General features: G+C 43.1%; 1 protein-coding gene across 2 annotated transcripts in view; it reads right to left on the bottom strand.

Annotated features, from left to right (window-relative positions):
- Nucleotides 1-22155, bottom strand: part of nckap5l (NCK-associated protein 5-like) — a 64236-nt gene that overhangs the window by 29795 nt on the left and 12286 nt on the right. Inside the window, exon 1 of one of the 2 annotated variants that reach the window (XM_036142644.1) lies at nt 4085-4450. The exons of the other annotated variant lie outside the window; for it this stretch is intronic. The gene's annotated coding sequence lies outside the window, so the exon portion shown is untranslated. Of the gene's footprint in view, nt 1-4084; nt 4451-22155 lie in introns of those variants that run through there. 2 annotated transcript variants of the gene reach the window in all.

Here is a 22155-nt window from a genome sequence, read left to right as displayed (position 1 = left end):
AGTTATTTTGCTGCTTTTAGGTCACGGTCACCTCTGCGATCTGCTGCAACCTTGCATTGCTCATGAGCAAACAGGAAACCGGGAGCTGAGGGCGATGCTCTGTAGCCCTCGGGACCTAGCAGCCCCAGGAAAGACCACATGCCCTCTACTACTGTTTCTCGCCCTTTTCTTCAGTTTCTTCTTTCCCCCTTTCATCTGAGAGTCATTGTGGAGGAGGACCGATGAATAATTCAGCAGATACGCTGTTTAAGAACTCGCCTCTTAAGCCTTTGCTGATCACATGGGATGCACAGGCTGCACGAGCATGACACAAAGGCTTCTTACAGTCTATGTGGGATTCCCCATCAACCTCGTTAATTAGGTCAGGAAAGGGAAAGTTCAGATTAAAAGCAGGACACTCCATCTGCTGTCGTGACTCCCGCTAAAGCCTTATTTCGTCACATCGACACAGTTTTGTTGCAACAATAACTCCCCATTCCTAAAGGCCACCCTATCTACCCCTGATCCTGCAGGATCTTATCAAACGGGAATGGGATTAGAGGTGTTGAGCATCTGCCAGCTCAATCTGGGTTTTAATGGAGCATCATCCGGTGTTGCTGATCTACGCTCTGTACACCTGGTCTATGACCTGTGATCTGTGTCAGCGTCACCCAGACCATCGAATCAGAGTAAAACAGGAACAGAAATCATCAGCAACACTGTTTCAAACAAAAACAAAGTGAGTCAAATATTTGGTTCTCTAAGAGGTTAAGTGGGTAAAATAAACCATAAAACAAGGGCAAGAAAATCATTTAGCTACTCTGTAGGTGTAACACCATCTAAGTGGTGTGTGAATGCTGTAAACTGAGTAATAAGCTGACTTGAAACAGCTTTGGAACTATGCAAATAGACTTTAATATTAGAAGACAAAAACATCTTTCAAAAAACAATCTGTTAGTCTTTATAATCACAAAGAATAGGAGCTAACCGAGCAGAAGTCCTTAAAAAAGCTAACCACTACAATGTTAGCTTAGGGTTGCTAACACTCCTTGCTATGCTAAGCAGACTATAAACAAAAGCTTGGACTATTAGCAAAATTACCTATTGTGCTAAAGTTTTGTTATGCTAGCATAAGCTAATATGCTACAATGAGCAGGTTAGCTCTGATTAGCTAATACCAGGTGCTATGCTAAGCCCACTGTGTAGCAAGAATGTCAACATTAGGCAACAACCCAACATTAGCATGAAACAGTTTTAGTCATTAGGCAAATTAACTAATATACAAATGGTAGGTAATAGGCTAGCATCAGAGAGACTAACATTATGCTAACATTTGCATACAAGCTATAAATGCTAACATTATCATGTTGGAATAGGCTACATGCAATTCAGGGCTGTAGCTTTAGGATAAGATAAGATAGACTTTATTGATCTCACAGTGGAGAAATTGACTTGTCACACATCAGCTTAATAAAGAAAAAGAGGTGCCAAAAAGAAAGGAAAAATGGACTCTGTACCACATTCGTAAACTACACAGTTTTTAATAATACTCACCTGTACACTGTGAAATCGCACACTGTCCATTTTCCCTGCATGTTTACATTGTTGAGATTGTTTACATTCCAATTGATTACAAAAATCACCGCTGCACCTTATCCTGTAATTTACTGTGATGTTTCAAACTGTATGCAAACGTAATTTTGTTCTGTACGCACTCTGTGCATACAAAATGACAAATAAAGTTGTCTAAATCTAAGTCTAAGGGTGCCAAAAGGAGGACGTATTCTGTTACGTATTCTGTGAGAACTGAGACATTTGTCCTTGTTCTTGAGGTAACAAGGACAAAGTTCGTTTTGGCCCCCCGCTGTTCTAAGTTTATCAGAAAAACGCACGTTTTATTTTGTTTATTTCACGATCGTCCTGGCACACAGCTGCTCACGAGGAGGGACGCTGCTGCATATTTTGATTAACAGCCGGCGCAGGAGTGAAAATGATCTGGTCAGCCTATGTTGGTGACCAGATGACCAGACATTTAATTGATCTTAAAAGTTGCTATTTTTCAGAGGTGGAAAATCCGGCTTCAGGAAAGTAAAAACCCTGCCTGGTTTTACTTCATCCTGCTCACTTAACCAGGTGATTTTAGTCCCCGTCTAAGCTGTGGCGCTGGAAATGAAAATGGTTGGAGCTAATCTCTGGACCGGCTTTTTATTTTCCGAACCTGGATTCCCCACCTCTGCTGTTGTCCTTCACCACAGGACAGAGCAGCAACCAAGGCTAGAACAACTAGCAAAACTGGCTAACCACCCACCCCGACTTCCTGGATAAGGAGAACGTCACACCCACAGTTAAGTTTGTGGAAATTCAACAGATAACACCACAAACGCAGAAAGGGCAGTTTTCATATTGATGAGGGAAGAGGAGGAAGAAAAAAATGTTTGAAGCAGAAGAGAAGGAATATTCTTTGTTGTTATTTGCAATCACTGAATAAACGGGTAAAACAGGTGAACGCAGGTGGCATATATTTATCGCTTCTCGTGGAGAAAGCAACAGCCTTAAGAGCCAGATCAGATGTGGGAATGAAAAAAAAACAAAACAATAACAGCAGTTGGTAAATGTGACACACAAGGATTTCTTTGTGATACAGAAATTGTTAAATATATTCCAATGATGATTGCACTTGAATATATCGTATTGCATATCTAATGTGTAATTAGAATAAAAACAAAGTTAACTGAATTTGTGGCAGCCGCCTTCATACAGTAAATGGACTCCTGACCTCAGGAACTTGACAACATTTCGTCCTGCTTCTCTTTTTTTCCCTCTTACCAACACAAGACATCAAATTAAATAAATCAGTAATATAAGTGATATTGAGTTGAGATTTACAGTAGCTTGATATCTGGCTTTAAAGTCTGAATGAGGTTTCTAGCTCCAAGCATGGAGAAGCAGTAAGCCTTCAAATGATACCTTCGACCGATTTAAAAGCGCCCACTCCTTTCTACGGTAATAATAGTTTAGATCATTTTTTTTTAAGTATAAAAACGATGAATAGTTGGAGATACGGGGCTAAAGGTTTCTGATATTTGAATGACTGAAATGGCACAGAGGTTAGAGGAGCAGATTGAGTCCAAAAAAAGAAGGCATAAAGCATCAGCAGCAGGAGGATCTCAATAAATCAGAGGAAACCGTGTGGCAGGGGCGAGAAGAAATGCACAAAAGCTTCTTAGATCGTGTCAACCTCACTCCTGGGGATTTGGCACAGCAAAGACCGTGGAACCCGTTCCATCTGCCAATCCGGAGAGGTGCACGCATACTGAAGTTCTTGCTGGTAAAGCAAAGTGCGTGGGTGAGGAGATGTAAACAAAGAGACTAAAACCTAAATCCTCACACGGAGGCGTCAACAAAGACAGCAGATAACTAGATTTTCCTCCCTTTTTTCCCAAAACAGAAACAAGAATCTAGGCCAATCTCGCAGACGCACCACAACCAGGCAGCCGTCTGCAGCGTTTCCACAGATGCAGATAAATATCAAAGAGGAGGAGCGATGTGGGGGAGACAGAATCGGGCTGACAAGCTCCCTCCGTGCCGCTTCCTGTCTCGTGTTTGGCTATATGAACCGAGTCGAATCGCAGCGCAGGGGTGATATTTGGGATGGAGGGTGGGGGGATGGGGGATGCAGGTCGGAAGAGGAGCTCCTCTCTCCCCCAAACGCCGAGCTGACGGGCTGGAAGCTCAGCAGCAATCAGAGTGATGAAAGGAAGGGTCCTGCAATGAGAGCAGGAGGAAACGCATCCCTCTCCGATCCCACAGCCACACACGCAGCTTCCAGGCTGCGGCGTCCGACACCCACTCAGCAGATTTATGGCACTTTGTTAGCTGCAACCCAAACAGACTCGCTCCAGACCGAGTTTGGACACGGCAGCGCTCCTAACGAGACGCACACTTTTAGTGAACCAGGCCTGCAGCGGGAGACCCGGTGAAAGAGATCAGGACCCAGCAGGGTGACAGGCTCTGAAACACGCCAACATGTCAGCGGGAAAAGCTGCATCACCTTCTGCAGCCTCCAGCCCTCTGCCGTTAGAGGACAGTTTCTGTGCCGGCTCACCTTCCTGCCGCCGCCGCCGCCGCCTTCTCTGTCATCCAGTCAGATCATCTGGGATCTCCTTGCAGCCCAACGACGTGTAAGGCACCGGAACGGAGGAGAAAAACCAAAAAGGGAGAAAGAGGCCTCGGCCTTACATGTCTGTTCCCCGGCTGCAGAGGAGAACCCCCCCTCACCTCCGCTCCTCCTCCCCTTGTTAAAAGTCCGATCACTTTCCGAGCTCGCCGAGGAAGCCGGCTCCCTCTACGCTGCAGCTACGGCGGGTCTGTCCTTGGGCATGAGCGCTGTGTCTGCAGAGGCTGCTGTGTCTCCCATTGTTCCAGGGCGAGTAAGGCAGGCGTCCTACCCCGACAGACCCAACCTACTACAACAGCTGTGGACCAGCCCCCCCCCCCCCCCCCCCCAGGCTGCGCCCCACCTCCCTCCTCTTCCCAACTCCTGCCTCTCTGCCGGCGCCGCTAAACATTAACCCTGCAGCTGCTGGCTCGGGCCGTAAAGAGGCGAGGATGATGGGCAGGGGGGTCCGAACGCAGACAAAGAGACGTAACAGAGAGGGGATATCCTACATCCGGGATGAGCTGACGGCACGCAGCGGTTCGCCGGCACAGAAAGAAAAACAGGCTCTGTGTGTTAAGAGGATTGACTTCCTCAATCACTTTGGCAAGAGGTGTCGCGTGTGAGTAACGTCTGACGCCCCCCGAGGAAAACGGAAACCGCTGGAAATGTAGAATAAAATTCACACAACAGGAATAAAAGAAGCTGGCTCAGCGGAGAGGAGACCTCATACGATCTGAGGAAAACAAAGAAATTAACCCTTAAAGTCGAGCAGGAACAGAACCGTCATTTATGCACACATCCGTTAAAACGCCACCGCTTCACCGCGTCTGATTGAAAGTTGGTTTGTGATCTTCTTCACTTGAAAGCAAATAAAATAAGAGTGAAAAACGGTTGTACCAGACTTTTTTCTGTACAAAATATTTACTTATCAATACTAAAAACGGTCAAGCTTGTGCTTGAAGGTAAAATTTGTACCATTCCTAAATTGTGGTCGAGGAATTGTAACATTTGTTTTAATCAAAAATGCACCAGAGACACAAAAACTGAGTTTATAAACGACTTGAGTAAAAATACTCTTACTTGAGTATAATTTCTGGCTACTCTACCCACCTCTGCCTGTGTGTGAGAAAAGCCTTTAAATAAATGCATCTTTTTTTGCTGAAGCATGATGTCATATTGAACATTACTGAAATATTTAACTTTTAATTTTAGTACATTGGGGGAAAAAGGCAAAAAAAATAATCACAATTAGTTTTTTAGCTTTTACCTTTTTAAATTGAGCGTCCATAACTTTCTGTATTTCTGTGGTGTAAGTATGATGTGACACAGACATATTTCTGCTACCTAACAGTCTTAACAAATATATAACAATTACATTTTTACAAAAGTAAAAGCTTTAAATCCAACAACAGCATTTTATTTTCATTTTTATCTTTTACACTGAAGCAAAGCATTAAACATTTTACAAAGAAAACTCAAAAAACAATAAATGCATTTTCTTGAATTCTATATTTATGGAAAATAAGCTAAAGAAATGCAGTTTGTGACCTAATAAAAAGAACAAATGTTTAAAACATTAAGAAAACCCTCTAAAACTAGCCCTTTGTATTAGCTTTATTTTTGTTATATTGTTTATTAAAAACCACTAAGAGCCACATGAAGCTCCTGAGCCACCCTGGTTGAGACAATGAGTAATAAATGTGAGATATATATATATATATATATATATATATATATATATATATATATATATATATATATATATATATATATATATATAAAAACCCAGCTGAAGTGAATTCATGCCTAAATGGATCGCCTGTTTGCTTTTTATTAGAGGATCACGATATCGTGACATTAACATCAGTATCGGCCTATGTTAGTCATCTGTTAACATATAAGCATCGGTTTAATGAGTAAAACTCAGACAATAATAATAATAACCAAAGTTTATTTCCATATTTTTGCCCTTTGGTTATGTGTCTCTGATGGGATGTATGAGTATATGACAGCGATAATCCAGAGAAGCAATCCCAGTAGTTTGGTCATTTTCTGTCATGGTGTTCATAGGGTAAAGAAATATAAAGGCAAGCCAAATTTATTTATACACTTATCAGTAACAAGACGATTTAAAGTGCTATAATATACAATAAAAAATATCGGTAAATGTCAGTTTTCCAGCCATAACGGCTATTAATATCGCATATCCTTCCAAAGTTTCATGCCGGCTTGTTATAATCACAGTATTACTCTATAGAGACTTAAAAAAAAGGGACATTCTGCACAAGCATTTGAAAACTCCTCTTAAATAGATATAAAAAAACAGATTTTTATCCTGTATTATTGATGCTCAGCATAAGAAAGGTTAGAAAAAGAAAAATACGGTAACATCCAGCGGTGTTGTACCACCACTCTGACCCACTCTGGAGCTTTTCCAGCGTCTCCAGCTGCTGGAGAACGTCTCCGTGAGAAAATGTGACGCGCAAACAGAGACGGCAAGTTCAGACCAAACCGTCTGACTCTGGCTGGAGCTTCGTTCTCAGCTCCGTGTGCTTTATCTGTCCAGGTCCCCCCCCCCCCCAGCGTGACTCATCTGCTGTCCTTGTTAATGAAGCCACATCATCCTTGCAGACCAGACATACCAGACAAACTAAGAGTCTGATGACAAAATAGCTGCAGCAACAACAACCGGGGGGGGGAAGTAGAAACACGAGGTTTGGAGACCAGCGTGCAGGACAAACAACCGAGCCGCTCCAAGGCCGCTCCCAGCTCATCTTCAGGGCCCCATCTTGTGATTTGTGGAAAAAAACCCCAAAAAAAACCGGTGGTACTAATAGGGTTTGTGTAATAAATTCCTGCCTTTTTAAACCTGGATGTTGATTATTTTTTATCATTTTAGCCTGAATGCAGCAGACAGAAAGATCTGACCTGAATGGATTTATCCCTACAGCTCACGTCCCACGCGGGGGGGGGGGGGGGGGGACCCGCCGCCGCCCTGAGGGCCGCCGACACGAACAGCGCTTGTTTCAAACCATCGTCATTCGGATCTCTGTCTAACCCGCTCGCCGGGTTTCTGAGCTGCCCCAGATTTCTGCGGAGGAATTACAGCTTTGGTGTGTGAAATGAGAGCAGGGTGGTGGTGGGGGGGGTTTGTTTTTTCTCCAAGACGAATGCTCATGCTGGTAAATCCCATATGGGAGAAATCAGCAGACGAATTCGGCTTAATCCAGTCAAAGGAACCGTTTGAGGATTTATCACCTTATTACTGAAACATGCAGGAACCTGGGCCCGGTCCGTCCTCCGGACCAGACGTCCGTCCGGGCTGCAGGCTGAGCTCAGCCGTACACGCCGGTAACTCCAGAGCCGCAGAACATCCATGAGCAACTAATTACTGCTTTTTATTAAAAACGTCTAGGTTCTTTTTAATGTGAATCAATTGCTTGTAAAGAATCCAAATTAACCTGAGTTGACTCGTCTGACCTCAGCCGAACAGCTGAAAACGTTTATTTGATGAAACGTTGCAAGTTAACAACTGGGCCTAATATGGGAATAACAAGGTGACTATCAAAGCCTGCAGCACAGATAGAAGATGTGAAATAAATTACTCATCTCACAGCTTTTCTTCATTAAGTTGCACTTTTTAATGATAAAAGGAAACTTCCAAATAATTCCACATTTTCCACAACTTAGGACCTCAAATGCCAGTCTTGGTCTTTTCTTTTGCTAGAAACCCACGTAACAGGTGTATAATCCATGCAAACCGGATTTTTTTATCACTTCAAAAATAAAAAAAACAAGGTAAAAATCAATTAGAGCGAATTAATTGATACAAAAATATTACAGATCAACATGAGCCGGGCTCAGCCTTAGAGCGAGGGGGGGAGACTCAGAGTAGAGCCTCTGCTTCTCCGCATCGAATGGAGCCAGTTGAGGTGGTCTGGACTAGAGGCTGACATTTTTCCAGGGAATCCCGTGGGATGGGAGTCAGCGTTAGTAAATATTATGTGGTTGGGACGGTACAGGAGGAAATACCAACGGGAGCAGACAGGAGAAAACCAATAGGAGGTTTTCAACTAGACTAGAATCAACTAGAATCGATGCCAAAAAATAAAATAGAAAATAAAATAATGCTGCCATTTTGTAGTTTTTTTTCCAAGAAACCTAAACTATAATGTAAGTCAAAAGAACTACACTACCCAGAAGCCAACAGTGCTTCTGATCCATGTTTTCTGCCTGCGCTCAAAAAACAGCAATAGAGGAAGAAACCTTTAATGGTAACGCAAAGTCAGCAGTAAGGACTTCATCTATTAAACTCATCTATTAAACTCACAGAGCTGACAGGAAAGACACAAATATTAACAAACTTGGCCACGGTGCTAACATTCAGTATCCTGCTTATAAAACGTGTTTCCTGGACTCATTATCCAAGAATGTGTTTAATGTTCGATGAATATATCAGTTCTGATAGTAAACCCTAATTAGTGTGTGGACAAATACTAATATGCTCGAATCATCTTCAACTTTTTCTTTTACGAAACTGAGTTTTTGGACCATTGAGGTATTATCTAAATTGTTAAAGTAGTGCACTTTTTTGTTAATTGAGTATAAATCTCTTGCTAGGTGCATTTTTCTTTAGTTTCAGCAATTTTAAACATAAAAAGTAACTTCACTGTTCATAGGAAACAATTAGTTAATAAATTGGTAAAAGGCAACATTGTACATTTTATTTATTCAACTAAGATACATATTTGTTACTTTTATTGTTCATTTATTACTATTATTCCTTTACTTTAACTGGCCTTTACTGCAGCTAAAACAGGAACTTAACTGACCCTTCATAGACATTCAGGTTTATTGTACTGCCAAAGACTTAATGAAGACAACAAGAATGGGAGTGGTGTGAGTGTGAGTGATAGTGAGTGGGTGTGGGAGTAATCTTACTAGAAGTGGGACGGAACAGACATTTATTTGTTATTCTGGCCCGGGATTGGGACGGGACACGCATTTTTCCTGTGGGAGTGGGATGGGACAGGAGTGAAAATCCACTGCCGTGTCACCCTGTAGTCTGGACATCAGATCAGGAAGCTTCCTGGGAGCCTCCTTTTGGGGGAGGAGACCCAGGGGAGACCCAGGGGAGACCCAGAACCCGCTGGAGGGACTATACATCCCATAATCCCCCCCCCCCAGAACCCGCTGGAGGATGTTGCTGAGGAGAGGGATACCTGGGTTTCTGTCCTGAAGCCGTAAGTGGAAGACGACGGATGGTGTTCATAAATAGTCATAAAAAAAAGCTGGAAACTCAACATTTTTTTTTTTTTGGTTTAGGAATATATTTGAAGATATTTGTGATTCTGACCTCTGGGCCTGTTGACTCCTGGTCAAACCAAAGTCCCAATGAGCAGAACAGTTCTGGTAGAAACTCCAGAAACAACATTTCCCTTCAGCAGACTACGAGCGCGTCACGGAGAACGACTTTAACCGGTTGTCACAGCGGGTGTGAAACATCAGGGCAGATACGAGCCGACACAAAGGTCCATGTGAGACGGCAGATCGCTCCTCTGCTGCCCCCCCCAGCCCGACGTTCTGGTCGGAAAAAGTCCAGAAGCACCGAATCCAAAGTGGCAAAGCGGACAAAATGTTCTGGACCCATCGTCCCAAATGGGCGGGTCTGGGATGCAGCTCATTTTAAACCTGAGAGAAAACGCCACATTTTTAAGGCTCTAAGCTGAACACAGAATAGACAAATAAACAGGTAACATGATTTAACTGCTTTTATATAAAAAAAAGCAGCAATCTTTAGCAACTGAATCGAGAACTTTCTGAAATCCTGTAGACCTCGATCCCCGTATCCATAACCTGCGACTGATTATAAACTTTGTCTGTTTGAAATGCGGCTTTTTTGTATTTTTTGATGATTTTTATTGAAGGTCACAGATCAACATGTTGGGTGAAATAAGTTGCTGGAGTTTGAATTCTTGTGTTTCTCTCCTTTTAGCAAATTCTCTTAATAATATAATAATAATATTATATTATTAAGAGAAATTTTGTATTTGTTTCTTTTCTACATGAAGCTCTCTGAAGCAGAAAGGTTTTTGTTTTCTTTTGTTTCTGTGTAAAGAACTTTGAGTTGACTTTGAATGATGCTATATAATATTTTTGAATACTGTAAAATGTAATTACAGCAAATATGGATAACTGAGACTAGATGGATGTAAACACTGTGAAAAAAGATTTAGTAACAGAACTGATACAAAAGTATTGTAAGATAAGTTAAGAAGCAGATATAAGATTGAGCTTCTCTCTTTGCTCCTTTTCATTAAAAATGCGTTGATTTGTTAGTGTTGTGTCTATGAATTTTAAAGCTATTTTTTGAATTTTGTGGTAGCAGCTGCGGTTCTAGCGGGTCTTGGTGCTCGGTCCGGTTTCATGTGCAGCAGAACTTTTGCCCAAACATCTGTGGGAAACATTAGTGACAAAAACAGCAATACTGTAACAGATTTTAAAAAACAGCTTCAGATGTTTGCAAAGGCAAATACTTCTATTCGCCTTTAATTTATCTGATGACATTTCTGTGGAAATGTGAGCTAATTGTAGACAGAAGTGTACTTTAGCTTCAATTCTATTAAAAATATAATTTTATTTCACTGATTAAAATAGAGAATTGCCCATTAAATTTGTCTTCCTCATAAGCAACATCAGATTCAGAGCCGGTTTATTTGCCACTTGTAATAAAAAAAACGCATTGGAAAAGAGATGCTAGTAGCTCAAGTGAAAGATTAACATTTACACAAAGGAACAAAAACAATAGCCACCCAATCTAATACGACTGGAGGGGCACAAAAAAGAAAGTTTAAAACAAATACTAAAACCTAAATAAATTATATAAAACAAAAAGCTTTGTGTTTAAAGTCATCACAGCTTCAGGAAAGAAGCTTTTATTTTGGCGCGATGTCCCACATTTAATTGATCGACTGCGTCTCCCAGAAGGGAGAAGTTCAAACAAGGCTTTAAAAATTAAACATTTTTAAATATCAAGTCTCTGAAAAATATTTTAGCGCTTTTACAGTTAATCCAAAACTATCCACACTCTGGGAAGGTTTTGATTTGAAGTCATTTTTATCCAATCACTTCTCATGGGAAACCAGACAGTTTCTCAGAAACGATAAAACACATCAAACGGTGCATTATTTTTTTTTTTTATCCAAAAGAAATGCCATGTTGAAAATTATTTATACCCTTCTAATAAATGGACCGGCGACCCGTCCTGGGTTCACCCCACATCAGACCAGACAGCACCAGCCGCCGTTGGTGGCGTGCTCCCACGCTTCCTCCCGCTCTGCCATGGGTGTGAATACTTGTGGGATTTAAATTAAAGACTTTTTTTCCACGACATCTTTGATCAAACGAGAGAGAGAGAGCGGTCCATTCTCTAAGCGCTGCAGAGTCCACATGGCAGGATCTGTTTCCTTTACTCAGAGGTTCAGAGTCTGAGCGGATCCCGTCACATGTTGGCCCGCAGCTAACGCCAGTGAAGGAGGAGAACTCTCATCATAAAAGGGTTATTGTCACCCGGTTTGTCCCCCCCCCATTAAAAAAAAGAAAAGAAAGGAGGGCGGCGTGAGGATATCAGGGTTATGACACGCAGCTTTCTGCAGGCCGACCCACGCAGCATGTGATGGGCTCCACATGCAGACGTGTAACAACAGCAGCACCTTTCACACCACGGAGCTCCTGATTACACGATGAAACCCAAACGGCTTCCCAACAAACCGCAGCAAAGCTAATTAACTAAAAAAAAAAAAGAAAGTAATCTGAACCCTGTCAGTATTTATTAAAAAGATCCTTTCTGTCTGCCAGCATCCTGCTCTGGTCATTATCTGGAAAGAGGTTCCACAGCATCCGCTGCAGGTCCACCAGGTTCTGCAAAAGCTTTTTCCCTGTTGCCATCAGACTGTTAAACTGCTGTTGAACTGCCAAACTACAACCCACAAACTCTGCACAACATTTGCACATTTTTGCATCATTGCAGCTCATATAGCATTAAAAATGCTATCGGACTCCTAGTCTTAAAAATTGCACATATAAATGCATTCATGCACAATCCAATCTGAACATAAATAATGTCTCTTTTTTGTTACATTTCAATTGTTTGTATACTGTATATTTAAAATCTACTGTTTACTCCTAAATCTCTGCCGCACCTAAAACTGTAATTTAACTTCTACTGCGATTTACAAAAGCTGTACGAAACGAAATTTAGTTCTGTACGCGCTTTGTGCATACCGAATGACAAATAAAGTTGTCAAAGTCTGTCTAAGTCTCGTCTGTGTGACTCTTAGAAGCTTTTAGGTGTTTTTATTTTGTATCTTTGGTTTATAAATGAGGCATGGAGGCCTTCCAGGTAGAAAAGTCTGCCTTTATTCCGGATTCTCTGGTTTCCTCTCCGTCCGTTGTTGGTAGTGTTGGGGATACAGGTGAGGGGACGACATTTAAATGAGGTTTGATTACATGCATGAACGGCTGTTTGTCTCCTGCTTCCTGCAGCCATGGATGGTTTACAGGCTCCCTGCAAACTCTGGAGAAGTCTAGAATTTGGTTTCAGTATTTTACAAATCAGGCACGCATGGGGAAAAACTAAAATTAGGGAACCATTTCTGTATTTGCAGACTTCATTCCCTGCAGCATTGTCAAACGTTGCGTCCTTCCTTCTTTGCGTTTTATCCTCGGCTGCTTCCCTGCATCCTTCCTTCCTCCCTCATAGGCTTCCTTCTTTTCTTCCTGCCTTTATTGTCCCCCTTGCCTCTTTCTCTCTTTGTGTATTTTCCTTCATCTGTCTTTCCTCCCTCCCTCAATGGATGGCAAAGCAGCTAAAAAAAAAAAAAAATAGAAAATGTAAAGAAAAGCGTAGAAACTGCACTCAACTCTTGTAAAGATGGTGGGAGGAAACATCCGACGGCAGATGGTTGGTTGTTGGGCAGAATAATGGAGGCAACTGTCTGCGTGACTGTTGTAAATCAGAGTCTGGGGTACAAACAGTCACTGAGTGAACGACAGTTTAATGGGAAGGAATGTGCAAAAGCCCCGAGAGAGGATGCAGAACTAATCCACCTTCAAGAAATGTGACACCGGGATGAGCAGCGTCCGCAGTCGGTGCCTGGCGTTGATTTGCATCAAAGACGGGAGGGGGGGGGGGGGGGGGGGGGGGGGGCGAGCTCGCTCTGCTCTGACCTCACCAGGAAGTCAGGAGCTGAAGCCCGGGATGATGGCGACGATCCGCGGCGCGACACAAAGGGAGCAGAAAGCGTCGTTTCCCTGCAGCGCAGAGACAGCTGGCCGAAAAGCAATCGCCATCTTGGGTGAAAGATATTTCTGGGAACCTTTCAAAAGAAAAATGTTGAATATTGATGTTGCTGGTGGCGATTTAAACATTTGGCAATTTCTGACATCGTATAAGAAATCTTTAATTTAGCATTTTACTGAGGAGAGAACGAGAAATCAGCACAGAGGCCCACGAAATATGGAAACTCCACATTTACAGAAGCAGTCTAGTAGATTATTTTCATCCGGAGGCCATAATGCCAAAGCTTTTTTTTTTTTTTAAATATGTGTCTTAAAAGATTCATGGACAACAGGTAAAAATGAAATTTTTTCCAGCTGGGTCAGCGTTGTTTCAGGGCAGGGTTGGCATCTGCTTGGCTGAACATTCATGGATGTCAGGGCCTGAAATTCAGCTTGGGAGTGACGGGACGGAGCATTATACAAAAAAAAAAAGTTCTGACAATGCAGGAGATTCCTGCATACATTACACCCTGGGTGCATGTCCCTTCTCTCTTTAAAGGTACGAGCTCCTTCTGCAGTGCCAGTATTTGGATTACTTTTAACGGTAAGGCAATCCAAAACCGGCAGCTCCCAAAAACACAAAAACAAAAACTAAAACCCCCAAATCCTCCAGATCCTCAGACAGGCAGGACCAAAGGAGGTACCGGTACCAAGCAGCCCAAAGATCCGTTTCAGACCAACTAGCTCCGGTTGTATCCATGGCTGCTCCATTGCTAACATGATGGCTGCCGTGTCTTTTGCTAGCCGACGCTACAATATATCAACTTTGTGCCTAAACTCGGAGGGTGTTTGTCAAAAAGCAGCGGTGAAAGTCAACATCGGGCATCTGGGGTTCTGGTTCCCCAGCGTCTGCCTCGGTGCTCGGCGGGTCTTTGGCTGCTTAAACAACCACTACTGAGCATTTTTCTCATAGTTAAACCTCACAGACACAAGTTCACTCTCACCAACACCTACAGGTGGATCCAGGTACTACAGACTCACTTCTATACAGAAAACCCCTGTTATTATCTTCAGCTGTCACTTTCTACATGTTATATTAAATAATACTGTATATTCTTCAGTGATGGTATCAAGGTGTTGGTTGTTTGTACCTGTAATACTTTATCAGCTGGTTCTGATGTTCTTTTTATTTCTCTTTGCAGGTGTAGAAGCAGACAGAGGATGTTATATCGCTCTCTCCTCTTTCTGCTTTTCTCCCTTTTAGCATTTGTCTCATCTGTTTCTCTCCTTTTTTCCCCTCTTCTACCTTCCTGTTTCAGTGTCCATTGAACATGAAACAGTCCCTGCATAAAATCTAACAAAGCTTCTTGCATGTATAAATCAAGCAGAGCACTATGGTGACAGCAGGAAGGCTCCACTTGTAATAGTAAAATCTGTTGGGCTCTTTTTGGCATTAAGACAACAATCCTTAATGCTACACTGCCAGACAGATACAAGAAAAGAAAATCAACATTCAATGAGAAATGTGATGGCTGAAGCAATTTGCTGTGTGAAGAAACAAAGGAGCTTCAAAAACTGCCTGAAAACAAATTGATCAAAGCTAAATGTTCTCATTGTCCTGCTTTCTAAGAGCTTAACACAGAAATGCATCAATGTACGTATGGCAGCTGCATTAAAGATTAAGAAATGCAGCGAGCTCCTGCGACTACGCCTCTGGAAGATGATGCCAGCTCAGCAAAGACGGATGTCATGTGACCCGTTTTACACTTTATTTCAACATATTCAACCTTTGGTTATACAGGTTGTCTCACTGAGACCCAACAAATTACGCCACACAAAGCATTCAGAGGCTCTAAAAGCTTCTTGAAAAGAAATGACCGTGTAAATAGATTGTTCTTTGATTGCTAATTTGCTTTGATTTATAAAACTGCCCCACGGAGACCTGGAAAACACACATTGTAGCTGCTCTGGACAGAAATGTTTAGTTTCAGCTGTTAGAAACCCTGAGGGGTGTGCGGTCAGACTTTAGCAAAGCCTCCCCGCGCCGTTTGTTTGCAGTCGTTACCGGGTCTGCTAATGGAAACCGTTTCTAGAGATCCTCATAAAAAAAGCAGGTCTCAGGTCTGAGCAGCGCTGCGCAGGGAGTCGGACCCTTGGCTGCACAGCCGGGCCTCCTCCCTCCAGAGGAACAACTGCATTTTGTCCTCCTCCACAACCACATTTCCATATGTGTCAGCAGACGCTTTGACTACAGATCCCCAGCGACTCGTTTCAGCATCAGAACGGAGACCTTTGGCAGAGAAATGTTTCGCTGGCGAGTTCGGGTCACGGATCTCAGGCCCGACGCTGCAGAGCTGCTGCTGCTGCGGTGGAGTCAGCGCCTCTCCGCAGCCAACAGGACCAGATGTGCCGAGCAGGACAGCGCGGCTATTTTTGAGACGCCGGCTTTCTCAATTTAACCCAGTTTTGCAGTTATAGACACGAGTTATTTAAGGGTAATTTTAGGTGTCCAGTAATTCTTGTGTTATTTTCAGAGATGACCGAGTAATGACGGGGCCAAGCTTAACATGTAAAACCTGCAATCCAGCGCATGTTTTTTTTTTTCTTTCCCCCACCAGACGTATTTCTGTTACCATGCATGCACTGAGTGAATGCGTGGGCGTAGCATTCATTTACATGTGCATGCAAAAAGCAACAGAATAAGCGCTCAGTTTATCCGCTTCTTTATAGGAAACAGACAAGTTTTCCTTCCCGATGGCTCAATTACCGTCCATCCTTTGTTCTTTGTTTATCTCAACTACTGAAAAATATTGATAACTTAACCGAACTGAAGCCTGCGACTGGTAACAGACTAGAAAAAGTGTTTTCTGTTAATAATTGGCCCGTTTACACTACACTTTTTTAACCGAGCCGAGACCAGTCCGAGCTCAGTAACCGAGATAACTCTTGTGTGTAAATGGTCAGCAGACTGAACCGGACCGCGGTAAACATAACCGGACCGTGCTAACTGCAGACCAGTTCCTCAGTAGGTCTCAGACTGGTTTTTTTTTTATCCCGGTTACCTGATAAAGAGCGCATGAGCAGACCGCGTCATCCCCTTACAGTCAGCTGACTGTCCACAGGTTTTTCCAGCGTGTCTGGCTGCACGTCCCGATTCACACTCCATTCAGACAAATTTCAGACATTCATAATAATACCAGCTTCCTTACCGTGCCACACGGTTTCCAGAGATGATTCTGCTTAGCAGCGTGATGAACCTCAGTGTCTGTTGTTGTTTCCTGCGTCTGTAAATCCTTATTAAGGCCCATTTATACCTCACGTAAAAGACGGATACGTGTGGAGTGTTTCATTCGTTCTAACTGTCGATTTCGTCCGTATTTTGACACGAAAATTGGGAGTTTACGATTACGGACGAAACGGAGCAATACTACCGGAAATGGTGGGGGCGCTATTGAGTTTGTAGTACAAAATGTCAACAAAATCACGAAGAAGGTTAGAATTCTGGGCTTTAAACAATGGCGAGATTCGAGGAACGACTTGCGGAGCTTGTCCGCAACTACCCACATATATGATGTGTCGTGTCCGGGGCACAGGGACAAACAAAAAGTTTACTTACGGAGCAAATACAACAAAATCACGTCTTGGACCGTCGCCATGTTTGACGAATTATTGGCACCCAGCACTGCCACCTAGAGGAAATATTGGTTATTGCGCACCTCAACGGACGGAGGTATGAAGGAGTCAACGGATAGAACGTACGGACAGAAATACGGACGTGTAGGACAAACGTAGGGTATGAATGGACCTTAAGACGTTCGTTTGTCTTATCCACGTCCCAAAAGCCAAATCTGTCTAACCATAACATCCTGAATGTTACGGGCGCCGCCATTTTGTTTTGCTACTTCCGCCTTCAATCCCAGAGAGCGGTAGTACCGCACATCGTCACTAGGAGGCGAGGAGCAACCAAGATAGTGTGGTGTGTAAACGGTCGTCTTTGCTTGGTTAACTGATCCAAGCTCAGACTGGTCTTGGCTCGGTTAAAAAAGTGTAGTGTAAACGCGCCTTCTATCTCAGGATCTTGTTACACCACTAGTAGAGATTCACCTAGAAAAAGAAATCGGATCATTTTGAGCTTAATTAGCCCCGACCGGAGACCGAGTGGACGGAGAAGGGATCGGTGAAAACGTCTGAATGCTCTTCGGTGTGGGTGCTGTTACTGAGAGAAGACGACCCAAAGGTTAGCCATTTTCATCATCGGTGAGGTGAGTTAAAAAAGAAATATTTAAAAAGGAAAGAGAGTAAGAAGTCTGTGCTTCACTTAGGCTGCGAGACAGAGAGAGAGAGCAAGTCTAGTTATCAACAGACAACAGAAAGCTCTTTTTTAAACCTACATGTTCTCGTGATGGAGACTAGTCTTTCAGCCATGATGGCCTGCTCAGACAGAAAACAGGATTTCCTGACCCCCCCGCCCAGTGATGCTTGAGCTCGGCACCGGCCTACCTGGGACCCTGCAAGCCGAGGCCACTATAGACGATGAAGGGATTGAATCATTTAACAGATGGCAATGCAAAGAGTCGTACCTTTTATAATTCAGTTTATTTACGCTTACGTCGTTTCTTATTCACCCGATAAAAACCCAGCTATCGGGTTCCTTTGAGCCTTTAGAGCTAAAACATTGCCGGAGAGCGCACAAGTCGGCTGTTGCTACAACGTTTACAGTTTTCTCCATGAAAAGCGACTCTGGTCTCGTTTGAGCAGCAGCAGCGTCTGTGCCGACGGGTCCTCACCGACTAAAACACATAATCATGACTTCTGGCTTGTTTAAACTATGGAAGCATTGATTTGGTCACAGACCAGTTTTAGTGATGCCTGCTCAGACACAATAGGTCCGGACCTTCTCTCACTCCAGCCGTTTGTGTAGCTTGTTTGCAGCAGACAAAAGCAGGAAGTAGTCGCCGGCCTTTTTCTGGTTTACCCCCCCACACACACACACACCATCGCTCACGTGTGGCCCATGAATGCACAGTAGGGGAGGAATTACCCATTTAGACGTTCTACTCCTGCCTGGTGCCAAGTAATGGCACGTTAACATAAAGACGACTGCTCAAGGAGATAATCTGACCGCTATTCAAGCGGAGCAGCAGGAGGATGAATGAAGGAATTGCACATTTAACACATTTGAAAGCTGTCAAATAACAGCTGATGCTTCCAGGACAAGTCTGAAGAAATGCTAATATCCGCTTCTACGGGTCAGAACTCTGAGGAAAAACTGGGCAACAGATCAGATTTAAGGCCGTCCTGTCCAGAAATTTGGACTTATGACCCGTTAGCTGCACATGTGTCACTGTTCCAACAATTTCTGACTTATTTAAATAAAGACCGAGCTGCAGCTAACGGCCACCTTAACGCAAATCACAGAGAAACCCACGTCTTCATAAACGCTACCGCCACAGTGCTGGTGAGAGGTCTGAGGACCAGTGGTGGTTCTAGACCAAATTTAGCAGGGGGGCCAGGGTGGGGCCAGGGTGGGGCCAGTGTTTTTTCACATAGGCACAGAACAAAAAAATTGGGTGGGGCGGGGGGACTTAACAGGTCAACATTTTATCGTTTAATATATTAAGTAAGCCAAAGAGCCAATAGTGGCTCTGGAACTGCAGGTTGCAGACCCCTGATGTTTTCTCAATACAGCGGGAGCTTAACGTGAAACAGCTTAATTTTTAATTATTGTTGTTTTTTTATATTTATTTTTTAATTATTTTGTTATTTTATTATTGGGTAAAAACATAAACAAAAACATAAAAATAAAACTGATCCAAATGACCAAATGAGCATTTATCATCCTAAGAAATTTAATATCATGTTTTTAATACAGGGTCCATAACAGGGGCCAGGAACAGTTCTACAGGGGCACAGGCCCCTTTTGGCCCCTGTCTAGAACCGCCCCTGCTGAGGACACTCAGGATAAACACACATATCATTAGTTCTGAGCTTTTAAAGGACAGTTTCACAGTTTCAGGGCAGAATGGTGATGAACAATTTTTTCCGTGCCGTTTTTTTTTAAGCCACCAACAATTTGTTGGTGTGATTGTGGCTGGATACTCTGGTCACTCAGGATGAAACATCCCTAAGTGTTTTATTAAAAGGCAAGTCGACTTCTTCTACTGTTTCTTGAAGGATTGGTTAAGTTGATGTGAGATGATTCGTGTCCTGCTACGCACCCAGCTTCTAAAAACATTTCTAGGGACGCTGCACAGTGTTTCAGCATCAACATGGGTACTGGACCATTCTTAGTTGTTTTGTTATATTTACATATCGGTCTGATAAGTAAAACTGGGCAGATAATTTGATAACCGATGTTTATTTCCACCCGGCGGCCGTTTTTTAACAAATAAAGCAGCTTTTCTTGACCTCAATTCTATCACAGATTTTGGGGTAAATGTTTAGCACCAATATGAAAATTGGGCCGATATTGAAATCCAATATTAATATCGCTCTAATGGCCAATAACCAATATTTATCGATAGATATTTTCCTACCCTCCCAACGCCCCATCCCATAAACCTGTGCTGTATCACGATCACATGACCAAACATGCCCCCCCCCTTCGCCTCCTAGAAACACAAACAGCAACAAAGTAAACATTGGTTGTTCATATTGGCTCAGTTTTAGTTGTCGGACCGATACCGATACGTTAATGCAGATATATCGTGCGTGCTCAGTATGTATAATTTCAAAATTGTGTGGATTAGAGAAGAAATCCAAATGAATTCAAACTTGGGCAGCGTTTGGTTTTGAGGCACTGAAGTATTTTTGCTGCATAACTACTTCACTTGAGAAAAACACTTTAAATAAGAATAAATGCACATGATGAGTGCAGCTAAATTTCTCACTGGTACTGTCCATGAAACAAAATTCATTTGCTCTTTTTTTCTGACATTTAGAAAATTTTGCACACGTATACGATATAAAAAAAAAAGGAGGAACTTTTCATTTTATGTAGCAACAAGAACTTGATTGGAACATCGAATTAGCAGCTGCAGAAATATATTTATTGGGACAACTTTGCAGATTTTTCCCCCCTTTTACGGTCCAATTGGAAAAAAGATCCCATAATTTTTGGACTATAGGCGCACTTAAAATTATTTTCTCAAAATAATCTTGGCGCGCTTTATCTATGATCACCGTTGTGCTTACTGACTGATTTTATGTGGTACGATGCGCTCAAAATTTGTTAAAATGTTTAAGTATAACTTTGGTTAGCAACGAAGCCGCTCCGCTCAATGATCAACCTGACAGGACCCCTGAGCTGTCTACCAGACTGCCTGACTGTAATGTCTAAACTAGAAGTGCATTCATGTAAGGCAGCCTGGAGTACGCGCTAGCAACAATAAACCTAGTAAGTTAATTCAATATCAAAGTTTATTTTGGCCTTATGTTAGAAACAGGGCAGTGTATTCCAGCTACTCTGTCCTCCTGACAGAGACGGATAGAGAGCTGTGGACGTGAAGGAGTGATATTACACACTTGGGAGGAATATTTAGAGCGCCTTATAATCTGGTGGGCTTTATGATGTGAAAAATATGGTAAGCCATGAAATAAATGATAGAAAAAGGCTCAAACTCTTCCTCTTTCCCAAGGTTGTGTCAACCCGACCAAACCTTTGGCTTAATTTTCTGCCTCAATCTAAAAGTCTCTTTGCTTCAAAAACAAAAACACCATAAGCTCACAGCTTCGAGGCAAACTGCTGGAGAAGAGTCTGAGGGACTCTTCAGAGGAGCGACGGCGGATGAAAGAAATCTGTACGAGCCGTTTGGTGACGACCTGTCCACATCTGGACACATCTGCTCGCCAGCCGACCCCACCAACAGTCACGCCCCTCCCTCCACGTTCAGCCGAGAGGAAGAGTGCAGGAACTATGGGGCAGTCAGGGCGATGGAGGAGGGAACGTGAAGACACTGCAGCAGCAGCTAACTCAGCACTTTGTCACAGAGGGTTTGGGGAATAAAGAGCGGGTGAACGCAGCAGCCGGGCCTCAAGATCCTCAATAACGACTCGTTTTAAAGAGAAATTAAAACAAGCTTCAGCGCTGCACAACAGCAACCCTGTGCACGGCATCCCGAATGAAGCGTGTGTCACTGTGTCTCTTTGTCTCTGGTCCCGCCCCCCCCAGAGTTTTCCAAAGTCACACTTCATTATTTCACATTTCCTCTGCACAGCAAATGGACAAAACTGCAGCTATTGGACCTTTTTCGTTTTTTTGTGTGTGCAGCTGAAGGGGATGTGGCAACGACCAGTTAGCTTTTCGATTAAGCAGCATTCCAGGTCGTATTTTCTCTGGCCCCCGCTGATGAATCGGATGCTTGTTGCAGCAGCGAAAAGCGCCGCTTAGCCAGCTCCAGTGTTTGCATGGCCACAGATTCCTGAGCTGGGTGGATTTTCAAAGGGGGTCCTCTTGTTCAACTATGCATATTTCAAATTAACTTGAGGATTTTAAATCTGGATGTGAAGTTGTTTTTTTTCTTGCCACTTGGGATAATGTTCCCGCCAACGCACCGAGATTCACGCCTGTGGGGAAACAATGCAGATTGCATATTTCTTTGATGTCAGACTCTTTGCTGCGTGCGCACAAACAGTTGTGAAGATGATGATGATGATGATGATGACGATGGCGCCCTGCGGAGCTCCCAGTCAGCCCAGCCCCCCCGCTGGGAACTCTGTCGGATCACGTCGGCTCTGTG

Source organism: Fundulus heteroclitus, chromosome 1 (assembly GCF_011125445.2).
Source record: "Fundulus heteroclitus isolate FHET01 chromosome 1, MU-UCD_Fhet_4.1, whole genome shotgun sequence".
NCBI classification, from domain to species: Eukaryota; Metazoa; Chordata; class Actinopteri; order Cyprinodontiformes; family Fundulidae; genus Fundulus; species Fundulus heteroclitus.
Note: the sequence above shows the minus strand (reverse complement) of the source record. Positions and strands in the feature narration are given on the sequence as shown.